Raw genomic sequence first — 14,304 nt, 5'->3', positions numbered from 1 at the left:
TTTTCGCGAACTTAGCCAAGTAACGCAAATGATACGCACGCAATCCAAAATAAACCTGGATGAGTGTGATAGGCCGCATACACACTGCCTGCAATTCCTAAATTGAGGCGCGTGAGGTAACAAAACCGATGTCGGTCGCACGTGACGCTTCCCTTCATTCCTAGTTTACGGATGAATTGCAAAAGAACGTAAATCTATGAGCTATGACGCCTAGACGATCAGACTTGCCGAGGCATCCTTAAAACGAAGCTCTCTATCCCTCACTTACAACGCCGTTCGTCGCAAAAAAAAAACGCACTTCGTGAAAACCAACTTTACCCAATAGGTTTTGCAAGATGATGATGGTGATGACACGTACAGCCATATCAAGCGCCGAAAAAATGACGCTTCCCGCTGTCGGAGTTGTACCTGGGTCCCTCGCGTTATGAAACCGACGTCTTTTCTATTGCGCGATTCCGCGCAGTTACGTTTCCGAACTTTGACTGTGACCCAGCTTTGATGCGACAAAACTTTGCGTTTTCACCACCGTTCTTTTAGGAAATGAATTTGACTTGTGAGGTGCATTTGGTTGATTGAACTTTGAAGCATTAAAACATCGCCGTAAGGAATCAAATAAAGGGAGAAGAAAGGTAGCTGGGCACCGTGGGCCGTAGCAGGGCAACGGGCCATGGGGCTATGTCTTCGGCAAGGGCCCAATATTACAGACAACAGTTGCCTTCGAACTCTGGTTCGTCTAGGCAATTAAATATCTTTGGACATTAGCTCAAATGCTTGCATTGTGTCCTCTGCCTTTATAACAGTCCTTAGTGCGCTGTTTTCAAATTAGTTTCACATGTTGATCACATTTATTTCGACGTTTCTCAAGGCAAGTAAGGGTGTTACAAATTTCCACCGACAATCTTAGTCCTTCGCTCTTGGCAATGACAACTCATGGCTGGCCCAAATGTTCTTGGCTAGATGGACCAAAAACTTGGTTATTCTTTTTTCTGTGTTCTACTTGTGTTTCAGAATATATTTATCTGCATCAATTGGTGTAGAATTTCCATCACCACTATGTAACGGTTTGCACGAAAAAAAACTGTGCATACTCGCGCCACCCTTCGAGGTTAAAAAAGTGTTCACGGCTGACAGATGAGTCAAAACAGGGACGGTATTCTCGAGTTTTGTCCCTTTTTCGTCCCTTTCAAAAGTGTCCCTTTTGGCGAGCCCTTATTGGCTAAAAGCAAACAACCGGAAGTGACGTAACGCAAGCGAGGCAAACCTACTGCCAACCTTCCTCCATGCTGCCAACGTCCACTTCTTAACCGGAAGTACGTCACGATGAAAGGGACACAAAAGGGACGTTTTCAAAAGGGACAGTTACGAGAATACCGCCCCAGAACTCGTATCTAATGATGCCGTGCTGGAAGTGCCCTGACCATAGAGTAGAAATACGTAAACATTCAGGTACCCACGTTGTTAGTCGGATTAATCGCATACGCCCGGCAGCAGAAATCGGCCAAATCGAACTTCTTTTTCTTCTTCCTTAACAAGACACGGACGCCATACCCTCAGTGCACTCAAAGGACAAAATAAGTTGCGTGAATACCAAAATTTCGACTTCGTGCGCGCAAGCAGAACACCATGAGGGAACATGGGCTGGCGGATGCGTACGAAATTATATATACCAACCACAGTCTTTCGAGGGCCAGGAACTCTTCAGTGCACGCTGTCTCGAATTTTTTCTCCTACGCTAAATGCAGCTTCATTCAGGGGAGCTGAACCTTGCGTTATAAAGTTCTTGAACTGTTTGATCTACTAAAGAACATCGAGCGAAAAATTAACTTGCCATGGTGATTTGGCCATTTCATTACAACAACTTAGTTATTCGTTTATGCTAGGCTGTTGTTCGACCGATTCCTGATTGCATAGTCGTGGGCTTAATGGGTAAGCGGTGTGTGGGTCTAAACGCAAAAGTTCTCATACATCTGGTATGGGCTTTTTGGTCAATCTATCCTGTAGATATGTCTTATTTTTGTGGTCTCGGTTCTGGCGTGACAAATCTTTGTTGCACTTAGGGCAACAACCTCTATTCACTATCGGCGTTCATTTCATACAATCGCTAGTGGGCGTTGCTGCGCAAAGGCGGGAAGTAGCGCCTTCAGAAACGCACGTTGCGTATAGCTACCGACCGACGTCCTATAATTTCAGTCTACCCGCGGTGTCGAATCCAATCGCGGGCCTTTAGTGAGGACCAGCGTATCGAAGCCCAAAATTGCCCATTAAAGAATGTTAGCATAGCGACTATCAAACTCTACGCCAGCGGCGGCACGTAGGGTTCCCGCCTGCCCATGCGCGCGCGGCCAAACCAAGCAGTCCATTCCTCACCGTAACCCGCATGCACGCATGCCCACTGGGTTTTTTGTACCCGTCACAACTAGTGTAGCGCTTGCAAGAAGGTATGCTAAAACTCTCTATTGACGGACGACCCGCCGGACAAGCATGCAACATTGCTGTATTATGCGTCTACTCAAACCTAAAGAAAAAAAACATATGAGCCACTGGCGTAGACTCTAACCTTGCCCTTTCAACCATTCTTGCTTTCAGGGGTCAACTCCGCGAAGACTGGCGACAGTATCGAAATGCTCGCTCTCTGGCCGATAACTAAAGCGCTTTCCATCATCATCATTAGCCTAGTGAGGTTCACTGCAGGACGAACGCCTCTCCCATTAACCTTCAAACGCTTATGTCTTGCGCTGCACGACTCCATTCTTCGCCTCCGAACTTAACTTCATCGAGTAACTGGCCTTCATGTATCGGTATCCACTCTGTCACCCTGTCATTGCTCGCCGGTTGTCACCCCGGTTGTCATTGCGCCTAATTACGTGGCCAGGCCAGGCCCATTATTTGTAACAGCGAAGCTTTTTATCAAAGTGTAATTTTTCGTGTCCGCTATTACAAATGTTAGGAAATTGCCGAGCGGGCGCACGTTAGCGCGCGCCCGTAAAAACGGGCCTCCCAGCGACCGCCCGGCAGTGAACAAAACAAAGAAAATGCCTAAAGCTTGTGTGTGCGTGCCTCTCGACGACCGCCCAGCGTCCCTTACGCGAGTTTGTCCAGCCAAGCATACCCACTTAGGGAGATTGACCTGGACTGCGGCGACCGCCCGGCAGTTAACCAAACCAAAAAAATGCTTAGTGCTCGTTTGTGGGTGCCTCGCAATGACCACCCAGCATCCCGGCCCATGTTTGTCAAACAAAGCATACCCACTTAGGATGATTGTCCAAGATTGAAAAGAAAAACTCCACCTTACGCCGTAATTTCGGGAGCACTTGCTCGGACAGAGAAAGACTGCAGCGTTCACCGTAATCGTGGATATACCCGCTCCGAACGAGAAAGACACGTCATACGGTATGCCGCTCAAAAGTGATATCCAATGGTTATCACTTACAAAAAAATGTAAGAAGCTCACTCTTATAGCAACAATGAGAGAGAGAGAGACAGATAGAGAGAGAGAGAGAGAGAGAGAGAGAGAGAGAGAGAGAGAGAGAGAGAGAGAGAGAGAGAAAACTTTATTGTGCAGCTCAAGTCCGAGCCCCTGAGTTATGAGACCTCGGAGGAAGGGGGTGGCCAACGGTTCTCCGACGGTGGCGGGCTTGGCGGAGGTGCACAAAGAGTTTGAATGTGGGCACCCAAGCGGGACCACAGGGTTGCCCGTAGGTTTTCGGGGGGAGCGGCCGAGCTAGACCATGAGTAGGAAATGTCAGGGGGGGGAGGGCAAGTGTCACTGCGGCAGCGACAAAGACGCCAATCGGCCGCAATCCAGGACTGATACCTTCGTGATAGTCCGGAACGTTGCGTATAGCTTCGCTACCATCAAGTCTTTCCCATTACTGGGAGATTCCTTCATTTTCTCTACTTGAACAATGATATCTCCTACTCGAATTTATTCTCCGATCCAGGAAGTTGATTTCCTGTCTCGAAGTGTTACTTCGATCATTATTCGTTCTACGACCCGTTAAATACGAACGTAGTTTTTTATATACACGAGGAGGTCGCAAAGTCAGAGGCTACGAAGGAACTTTTTAAAGTCAACTTTAGGCTAACTGGGCTTAGGAAGCATAATGGCGTTGGAAATCACAGCTTTTATGGCATTGAGAAAAAAAGCACGGGTCTATTCCTATCCTGACCCAAATTTCCTTACTATGTTCACAGCTAGTCAATTTTCTCCTTGTAACGTTTGTCTGCAATATCTGTTATGGCGGCATGTTTTAGACGAACGTACTCAACTAATGTTTCTACATTAATAGCGGTGCACTGAGGGTGCTTTTATTCAAAAAAAACATTTCTAAAACCAGAGATTGTGATCGTCCGATACGGTCAGGAGTACGTGGGCGGCTATTTTGGAAATTTTTAATCTTGTGTCGAAGACTATCTAAAAAATAGCTCAGTTAACATTGAATATGCCAAGCAAAAGCTTGACTTTGTCTGGTTGAATCTCGCTTTCGCTTAGTTAACCTTTAGTGTAGCTACATTTCCGACCACGGCTCAACGCTGTTCCGTCCCGTGCAACGGCCGGAGAAGGAGGCCCGGAGAAGGCGGCATTCATTCACGTCGAACGCGCCGGTCCTCTTCGCCAGGTGAGAAACGACTCACGTAGCCCGAGACGACCCAGTGTTGCATGCATTGGAGGCTGCGGTAGTGGCTGGCTGCCGATCAGCTGATCGCGGTTACCGCAGAGGCGGCCGCCGCTCATATGTGCAGAACGACTGAATTTGAGGCCTTGTGTGCAGCGCCGAAAGCGGGCTCGGGGAATCATTTGATGCGCATCGAGAGGTGCGTCGCCAAGGGTGTCGCTCCGGTTAAAAGGATAACTTACGCATCCACTGTGAAACCGTTAGAAAAAAGTGATACTTTCCTTTAAAATAATGCCACGGCATTCAGCGCATGGTCAATGCAGTTATAGCGCGTGCCCTTGACCTCCGTACATTAAGGACAAATGTTTCAGCGCGCGCTCGTACGCAGCCCGAACTGCGTTGACGGCGCTCTGCCGAAGCATGCTGAAAATCTAGGTTCCTTCAGTGTATTTTTCTAGCTTTAGCTGGACAAGCAGGCGTAGCCTAAATATAAAAATACGGCATGCAAGACCATGCACGTAAACGGCGAGCCATCGCTGATACAGCGCCAGTAGAGGTCTTCTAGCTACGGTGCGGCGCTATTGACACAGCTCCAGCAGCTCCGTTTCTTTCCTCTCAACGTGCTAGACATATCACCGGGCCATATGTTCCCTACCAAAGCGATGCCCTATCCACACACTTACCTTTGCCTGCCCGTTTTGAGTTCAGTTGTAAACTTCCGATGGACGCAACGTTTTTCTTCGAACAATCTGATAGGAAATTGTAGACGGTTGTTAATTGAACTGTCAGATATATTTTGTTGTTATTTTACACATCTCAGCAATCAGTTTGACCACCGCTGTCAGCACGCTAATTAAAGTGGTGAATGTAAGGGATTCCAAAGAACTGTAGTACTATACGTGCAAGTATTTTATTTAAAAAAAACATGACTTTTCGCATTGAATTGCCAGAAATTATTCCTATGCTGATGTTGTGGATTCCTGCTTAATAGTAATTGACCGCCGTTAGGGCAGCATCGCATCATTGTCACTCGAATAGTTGATGCACGTCCTCTCGCAAGCGGCCCTCGTCGCAAAGCGATTGGTTCCCACGAGGCAGCGGTGGTTTGCGAAACTGATCATCGAGGCTGCCAGGCAGCGCACGTGGTGTCCCACGCTGTCGGCGAAGAAGCGGTGACGCAGCTCTCGGACATCGCAGGCCCTGGCGTTGAACAGTGCTGGCGCTGTAGACCGACAAAGTCGTCGTCCTCCGGGGCGCTTGACGCAGCGCTCGATGCAGTCGTCGAATGTGGCGAACATTCCCGTCTGGTTGCCAGGACACTTGCCCATGGGGAATGTCCAAGCGGAGCACGTGTGGCCGTTGAAGTACCATAGCTTCACCGTGACGTCGTCTCTGCAATGGCGAAGAGCATAAAACATGACCCGATACTCCCTCATTAAATCGAGGCGACGCACAGGAGGCTTTAAAAAATGCGAAGTCCTGATTACGCCCCACATTATACCAGCTTAGCGACAGAGACATCACTAGAGTGTGGGCTTAAGGCATTCAAATGTTAAAAGCAAGGCTGGAACGAGCAGAACGTCTGCAATATTACTGCAGGGGTTCAGGCGTAGCTCGTGATGTTAAGTTCGGAGGGCCGAGACCGGTTTTTCGCTGTCCTCTTTAAGTGCAGAGCACTTTGGGGGCTCGCCTTGTGGTCGTAGCTCGCTCACTGGGCGAAGTAGAGCCCCACGGCGTACTGTCGTAGCGACATCCCACAGAGGCTTCTAAAACCAAGCGGTTAATATAGTCGTAACCATGAGAAACCCGTGAACCGCTGGCTCTTGTCACACATCTCCCAGTTACACCTTAGGAAATAGCGCGAAATACTAGAACAGACACAGCGCAAACAGACACGAGCGCTCGTGTACGAGCGCTCGTGTCTGTTTGCCCTCTTTCTGTCCAAGTTTTTCTCGCTGTTTCTTAAGGTGCCATCTATACCCAACGCGCTCAAAGTCAAGCTTTAGTGCGTTAAATCTCCCCGTGTTTTAGCGTAAAGAAAACTGCAGGTGCATTTGGGACAAAATATACTTAATTAACCGGCAGCACCCGCGCTCATTTAGTTAGTAAAGCTCGTTTGGTTGGTTTTTACGATAGTAAGCAAAAAAAAAACTGGCAATGCAGAACAAAATGGCGCGTTGCAAACTTCGCAGTAAGGTGCCTACGGCGCCGGCACCTGCGGAATAAAATCAAGCACAAAAAGAACAGAAATACCTCTGGCGCTGCTTCGGGTAGGGGGCGCACGAGCACTGCGAAGGCGGGAAATTTTGAATTACGTTGGGCAAACTTCTATTCCATTCGTTAAGAGAGGAGTGAGACAGGGCGGCGAAGATCGTGCGGGAAGGGGGGGGGGGGGTAGCAGTGAGTGTATAACGGCGCTACAGCGCATTATGGCGAATCACTGTTGTGCACATCCTACAGCTTTCACGTTCTGCCCTCCCGACAGCTTTCACGACAGCGTTCACCCTATAACTAAAAATTGAAGCCCTTCCGGCTTCACTTTTTTGGGGTTATATCTTGGACGGCGCAGGTTGGTTTTGAATGTTTTACGTTATGCTAGTTACGACCCGTTACGTTGGCGGGAGCAAAGTACTGGAAGCAAGCCATTTTCTTACGAATTGCCTCCGGACGTCCCTTTGGTGGAGTGCTTATAGCACCGTCTGACGGCAATCTAGACGAAGCGTTCACAAAAGGTCTAAAGGGACACTGACGTGATTTGTAAACATTCTAGGATTACTCGCGCAAAGTGTAGTTTGGAGTCCCTGCACCTGGAGTCTCCGTGTGCCTACGAGACTTTATGTAGAACGTCAGTTCCAATGTGCTTTCCTTCTGTCTGTATCCTCCTTGCTGATGTCCTGTCGCTTTTCGTATGATGGTGAATTTGGGTCTGTTGTGGTTACTGCACTACTGCACGGCTCGCGGAACCTTCGACCGAGTCAGTTGGTCGACTGCCCGCGGTTCGTCGTAATTCATTCGCTGACTTGAAACCAAGCCAAGAAACGAGTTGCGCCTGAACGTGCCTTTATTTTCCTATTTTGTTGACTCATCGAGCCTATTAAAGTCTAAGAAGTCCAAATAGCTCCACACAAATGGACATGTGACGCTTCGCTGACTCATAAGCCAGTAAAAAAAATGTAAGGCTAATAAAAGCGGGAGGGGAGACTCCGAAGTTATTATAGGTACTAAGGAAATAAAATCAATCGAAACTTTTATCGTACAGCGTAAAAGCAAGGTTCTGAAAGCACTTTTGGTGCTAGGTCTACTAGCACAGTGGTCGGAAGCACGACCACACATTTGCGATTGCTTTTCTACCTAAGAAATGCGTACGCTTGATACAGGATAGTCGTGGGAACATGGGCGACCAGCAAAGAGTAGGCATTGCTTATTATCACCCAAACGCAACTTCCAATTTAGGTTCTCTGTGTGGCCAGTATCTTGAACACATTGCTAATTTTAGAGAACATTGGCATTATATACTCCGCCTCCACACAAAACGGAAACTCTATGCTACAAATTTATCCATATGTGTTTAGGCATCGGTTGACATTTTCAAACAATAGGACCTGTTATTAAAGATACTCGGTACAACAATTCATGCCTTATGCCTACCTCACTGGGTGGTTAGGAATCGTAATGTACAAGTTTTTTTCGTGACAAAGCGCCTGGATATTGAGGCTTCGGCTTCCCCTTTCAAAATAGAACCAACTTTGATCACTTTGATGTTCATATGTTTCCTGGGAAGAGGGAGAATTGGGCAAACGCCGCTGTACAGAAAATGCATTCGTGAAGAGAGCGGATTTCGAACGAAGGACTACGTCACCAGCGCAGCTTTTTTGGTGTCCACAGCCTTTCAAATATGCGATATACCTTTGATTTGGCCCGACCCGGGAATGACGCCAAGACAACGAGACTATGTACGACAATGAAATAGTTCACTCAAGAACGAATAGTTCCTCATTGTATCTTTGCTGTGGCTTTAGGCCTTTAGCTCATGCTTCAATAGGAGCGGAAATGCTCGGTAACGTGTGGTTTCTTTACCGCCACTACCTGTTGTTTTGGCAAATGCTTACATGTGCGCGAAAATTAAGTTCACCGCCCGCAGGTTTCAGAGTACAGATGTTGCGCGCCGGCTCGTGCGTTCGGAGTCGATGCAACCAACGGAAAAAGAGCGACCGCAAAGTGCAATGGCTGATTAATAAAGGTGATAATGAAGAGTGTGGGAACAGATGACTGTAGGAGCAAACAGAAGATTTCAGGCACCGGAGAGCACATAGAAAGAAAAACGTGGACTTATTGCTACCCTCCTTTATCCTTGTTCTATCCCCGAGCTGACTTATCCCTAAGGTCATCACTGTCGTTAAGAGTACAGCACGTGGAGGCAAAGGCTTACAGGGTTCACTGCTCTGGTAATTCCGATAGTGAAAAAGAACGAGTGGATCTTGTCTGTGATACCTGTAATGATAACTGTACAATCAGTTGCAAGTGGGGTAAGGAGCAGGCATTTCTAAGTTAAATAGGCCCTTCAACCGCCGTTACAAAAAATCTTGTCCGAACTTTGTCGGGGCCCTTTTTGTTTCATCTTGATTCGAAACTATTCAGCATCGAAATAAAGAAAATATATTCGCAATAGGATATATCACAATCTGCCCGAAAATTCACATTCAATACGTGCGCAGTCGTCGACCATCTTTCCCAGAAGATTGACCCAACACTGACGCCATTAGGAATCGTAGCAATGCGGCTTAAATGTTTTTCACCACCACCGGCTATCACTTTTAGGAGCCCTAGCATTTTTTATCCTAATCCAGCATTTATGTGCGTTTTTATAGTACCAGAGTTTCTCCTTTCCCTACAGTACAGGGCCTTACCTCCCGCATGAGGAAAATATGGGAGTGTCGAGACATCTCTCGGCAGGCGCCCCGCTGTGAACGCAGGCTTTCAGGCAGGCAAACTTGGACACGAAACGGTTTGGACTGTGGTTGCATAGCTGCCCTTCGACATCCACGCCCTCGTCTGTGCCCCGGCACTCCCTGCTCCGTACGTCGTAGTGGAACTCGGGGAGGGCCCTCCGGCAATACGTGTAGAAGACGCTGTCACAGATTTTCCGCGCCTGGGAAAAAGCGGTCCGTGATAACGAGGACACGAAATGTGAGGTGCCGCCACAATTAATTTTTGCGAAGTACGTGTGGCTGAAACAAAAGACATGCACTGCAGAAGAGAAGGATGTAAAAGAAAGAAATTTAGAATTTAATGTTGTGGGAATAATGACATTTCCGTCCTTCTTTGACGCTTCATACGGAGCGCAAATAATGCGCTCCAGCTGCCCTAAAAGAACTCAATGCGGCACACTCTTTCTTTTTGCAATGGCTAACATGCGTTTTAAATAGTACTCAAGGAGGGCGTTTTCGCGTTGCCTCAGGTTAAAGCTTCGCTTGTTCTCGTAGTCTACAGGCTCGATTCCCGCTTTTCCCTTCCATCGGACCTCTCACTTTATTCCCGAATCCCGGAGCACCGCTTTCACCACTCCCTCCATGCCTCTGTCCTGGTCTCATATCAGGTCGTGTGACCATCAGCAACGTGAGTGCCTTTCTTTGCCCGAAGGTCAGGGGAAAAACCTCAAACCTGCTTCAGACCAACATGTCGCAAGCCTTGGTGTTTCGTACAGATGTTTCACGAAAGAAAAATTTGAAACAGCAACAAACACTCACACATGCTGAGCTCTTCTTGTAATGGTTTATCCTTCGTGGTAAAAGAACTCAACATGACGGCACGCCACGCCTACAATTGCAAAGCATAGTTGCCTTGTCATGGTGGATGAGCTTGCCAAATTTATGAAGTCACGGTTATTTGACAGCATGGGCAAATATTGGAAACGCAAGCACATGAAGGTGTTCTACGGCCGTAACACCCATGTTTTCAGCCAGTTGGAATAAACACAGGTGGCACTGAGTTGATTTTTCTATGGAGTATCGAGGCGTTAAGAAGATTTCACGATAGAAATTCCATTTGTAATGTTTGTTTTCGAACCTCAATGTGGCAATCATTCCATAGTTTGAGGAAATGCCTTGAATTTAGGTGGCGTTTGGGTACCCGGATTCGATATTTCAGGGTTATGCAACAATCAGGCAATCTTTTGCCCCATAGCAAAAAAAGTGATTCCTCGTCAATGTTATGCTTGTGGACGATTGGGGCCAGCCAGTCAGAGGCAAGAAGAGGTGTTCGGGAAATTAGCTCTCATCATCAGAGGTCGCACGCAAGTCTGGTGTCACTCTCCCTTTTTATGTTTTACAGTGCCTATATAGCTCTTTTAGCGTAAGTTTAAACACGTAAAAGCACTACTCGTGAACGGGTATTCATTCCAGGGAGAAAAAAAAAGGAGTGAAATGATATGGACAACTCATTACAACACAATGATAGTGCGAACACTAGGGGTGTATACGGAGGACGCGGTGCGCGCACTGGAATGTGCTATCCCGACTCCACCATATACCACGAAGAAAAGTTACGCCTTGGCAACAGCCTATGTCTCAGGCCCAACCGTAAAGGTTTGTTTTCGCAACAGTTCATAGGCCCACATCAAACTAAACCACAGTATCCTTACGATAAACTAACTTCTCACTTTTGCAGTATATGAAAAAGACAAATTAGGAGCTTAGCCTGAAACGGAGTTCTTTCACATGCGAAGTTAGATATGTAAGTAATAATTCTTTATTTGTGCCGGCTTACCGTTCTGTGCCGACTGTCACTGGAATGATCAGATATGATTGAGTCGGCTCCAAGAGCTTCCGCACTCGCTGACGTCAGCGATGTTTCAGCGGCAGCTTCTTCACTGCTAAGAGTACTGCTCTCATTCAGAAGCGCTTCGTCCTTGCCGGAAAACGTTGGAGACGCCGGTGGTTTCATCAACAGGGGAACGTTTATGGCGGCGTAGAAACGGCGCTGTTCTTGAATGGGCGCATGGCTGACTTCCTGCAAGTAAGATATGAAAACCGTGAAACAGTGTGTTAAGCAGGACACTGCATTTCATTCTAATGCAGCCTCGCACTACCAAGCTGCGCCAGTGACGTACGTCGCTACAGTAGGTCACTATTTCCTCACACTGCAATCGGGCTTACGCAACTTTGTGAGAAACTGGCCCGACCAAGACAGAAAGAGCCACACAACATTGCAGCGCCAACCGTATTTGCAGCTAGAGGTACAGTGCCAGCCCGTAGATGTTTACTACACGCCTTTCTTTGTCCGCGGCACATGTTGAGGCAGGGAAACATGCGGGCAGTTCATTGACTTTCGGAGAGCCTTAATTATATCTAACTAAAGCGGTTCTGGTTGCCTGCATGAAGCACAAATATTTCAATACGCCTTCAGTTAATTGTTTTTAATCAACTCGTGCGCAGGACCCACGGCTCCCGTATATGTAAGCAATTTCTTTTTCTATTTGTCTTTAACGAGAAATGGGTCAATATTTGCACTTATCATATCAACCGAACTCTAGCTTGCGCTAAAGAAACTACACATTTTGTGAAATGTGCATGTAGTAGACGTGTTAAACTCTTCCATCCATTCTTTCAATAAACGAGTGAGTGTGTGAGTGAAGGAGTGAGTGAGTGAATGAACGACTATAATTGTGTGCGAAATTTGTTTGTCCAGTATGGTGTTTTTGGCGAAGAACAAACGTTCCGCCAAAAAGCGGGGACTGGTGTTTCTGATTTTTACCATTTTGGTTGCCCTACAGAATGTCGCACGTTCGTGTAGAAAAAAGATGACGCTACTTCGTCAATTTTCTATCACTGTCCTACCTATAGCAAGAAGAATTTCTTCATACAATGTCGCGACAACTTGCATCATGTGCCTCAAGAAGACGCGTTTTGGTGCATGCAACAAGATAGAGCTGTCATTTGCGGCACGCATTTAAAAATATGGTCTCTTAGTGATCCTGTATTGCTGTGATAGTTGCGGTAAACTTTGCCAACTGCGTACAGTTGCGCGAAAGTTTTTGGAGGGTTGCAAAAAACAGAGGCCTCAATCACACCATCATCTAATATTTCTTTTATTACACATGCTTTACGTTCGCAATGCTGCTAAGGGGACCAGAAGCGAACTATCGTGTTTAAACACCGAAAGCCAATTACTTTGTGCCGATCCTTTTTCTTTGCCCCCACAAAAAATTCCGTCACATATCGTCGTTATGCGATACCAGTAATAAGCAATGACCATCTCGTTAACTACTGTGTAGGTTAGTGAGTGTAATGTAAATTAATCCTTTCATGAGAAGGCCGGGTACGTTATGCATTCTAGAGTTGCATTTCGGGATAGATCACTCATTGCCACGGTGATGGATGGGATCATTTCTCGTTCTTCCCTGTGTTGTTCTCTTTTACTGGTCTGGTAATATGTTGTGCTTGTAGCAATGAATATTTGTCGGAAGTTGGCAACAGACTAACAGAAATTATTTCAGCTTTCTTGATCCTTATGCCGTGCATAGACTTCAGAGATTACTTGCTTCGGAGCACCTATGACCAGGCTGTTGTAACGCCAGGAGCCCCGCCACATTGGCCACATTTACTAGTTTAGCAACAGTGTTTATATAAAAGTCTCAAGCATTTCGCAATTTCCCGCCTAGCCGCGACATTTGAACCCGTTACGAAATGTTCTAGCGATGTGGGGACAATGCTTTAGGTGGCATTCTTTTACATATACCCGGTTATCAGAATATACCAATGATTGATCTTTCTTGCATGTGACTTCCATCAATTACAAATCACCGCACCAGCAGTCGTGGTGACATCCCAGAGAAACCACCATCGTTAACATGAAGCCCAGATGCAGGATGCATCCATTCTCGACAACCTGCATTTTTTTTTTCTTTTTCACTGAGGTGGTTCCCAAAGTTATTACGAAATGCTCATGCCTGCGATGAGGCTACTAATAACGCCGTGGCCAACTATCTCAGGAGCAGTGTGCTTTTTCTCCCCTTCTATACGTTTAAACTATTCGCCATTTTGTGAATGGGAACACAGAGGTTTGACGTAGCTTCTGTCTTTACATGAGCTTTTGACGCATTTCGAAGAGCCGTTTCATTATTGAGCATTTGTTTAACACCCGCACTTTGCTGCTCTAAGTACTCCATCCATTTCACAAATATTTCACTTTGTTGAATAAGTATTCCATATGTATGCACAGGTAACAAAATACAGACGCACACCACTTTAATTTTTCCAGCAAGCAGAACAATTATAACATCAGTGAAGTGGTCAAATGTAAAAGAAAGAGCCAGGGAAGCAGACGAGGTGGCGGGAGACGAGTACCGCTCCATTATTAGTCAACTTTCCTCGTTAGCTTCCTCTTTCCCATCATAAGGTTTTCGCCCTCACCTATACGAATAAATTCATTCATTCACTCTACGGTCTGTGCCCTTGCCGCTACTTCGTTTGAAAACGATCCTAAAATACACCAACATGCATACTTAAAGCATGTTTCAAACAAAGAAAGAACACTAATGGCACATTAAACCCTCCAAATAATCTGCAACAGACCAGGATCCTTCATTGCCTCTTCGTAACCGTTTTCTTCAAGGCCACCGTTTGTCTCCGTCTGTTGCACGCCAAATTTCTTGGTGGAGTTTTATGCTGGAGACATCAAATCTCGCAAA

Source organism: Haemaphysalis longicornis, unplaced genomic scaffold (genome assembly GCF_048455015.1).
Source record: "Haemaphysalis longicornis isolate Haplotype H1 unplaced genomic scaffold, Haemaphysalis longicornis Haplotype H1 scaffold_19, whole genome shotgun sequence".
Classification (NCBI taxonomy): Eukaryota; Metazoa; Arthropoda; class Arachnida; order Ixodida; family Ixodidae; genus Haemaphysalis; species Haemaphysalis longicornis.
Note: the sequence above shows the minus strand (reverse complement) of the source record.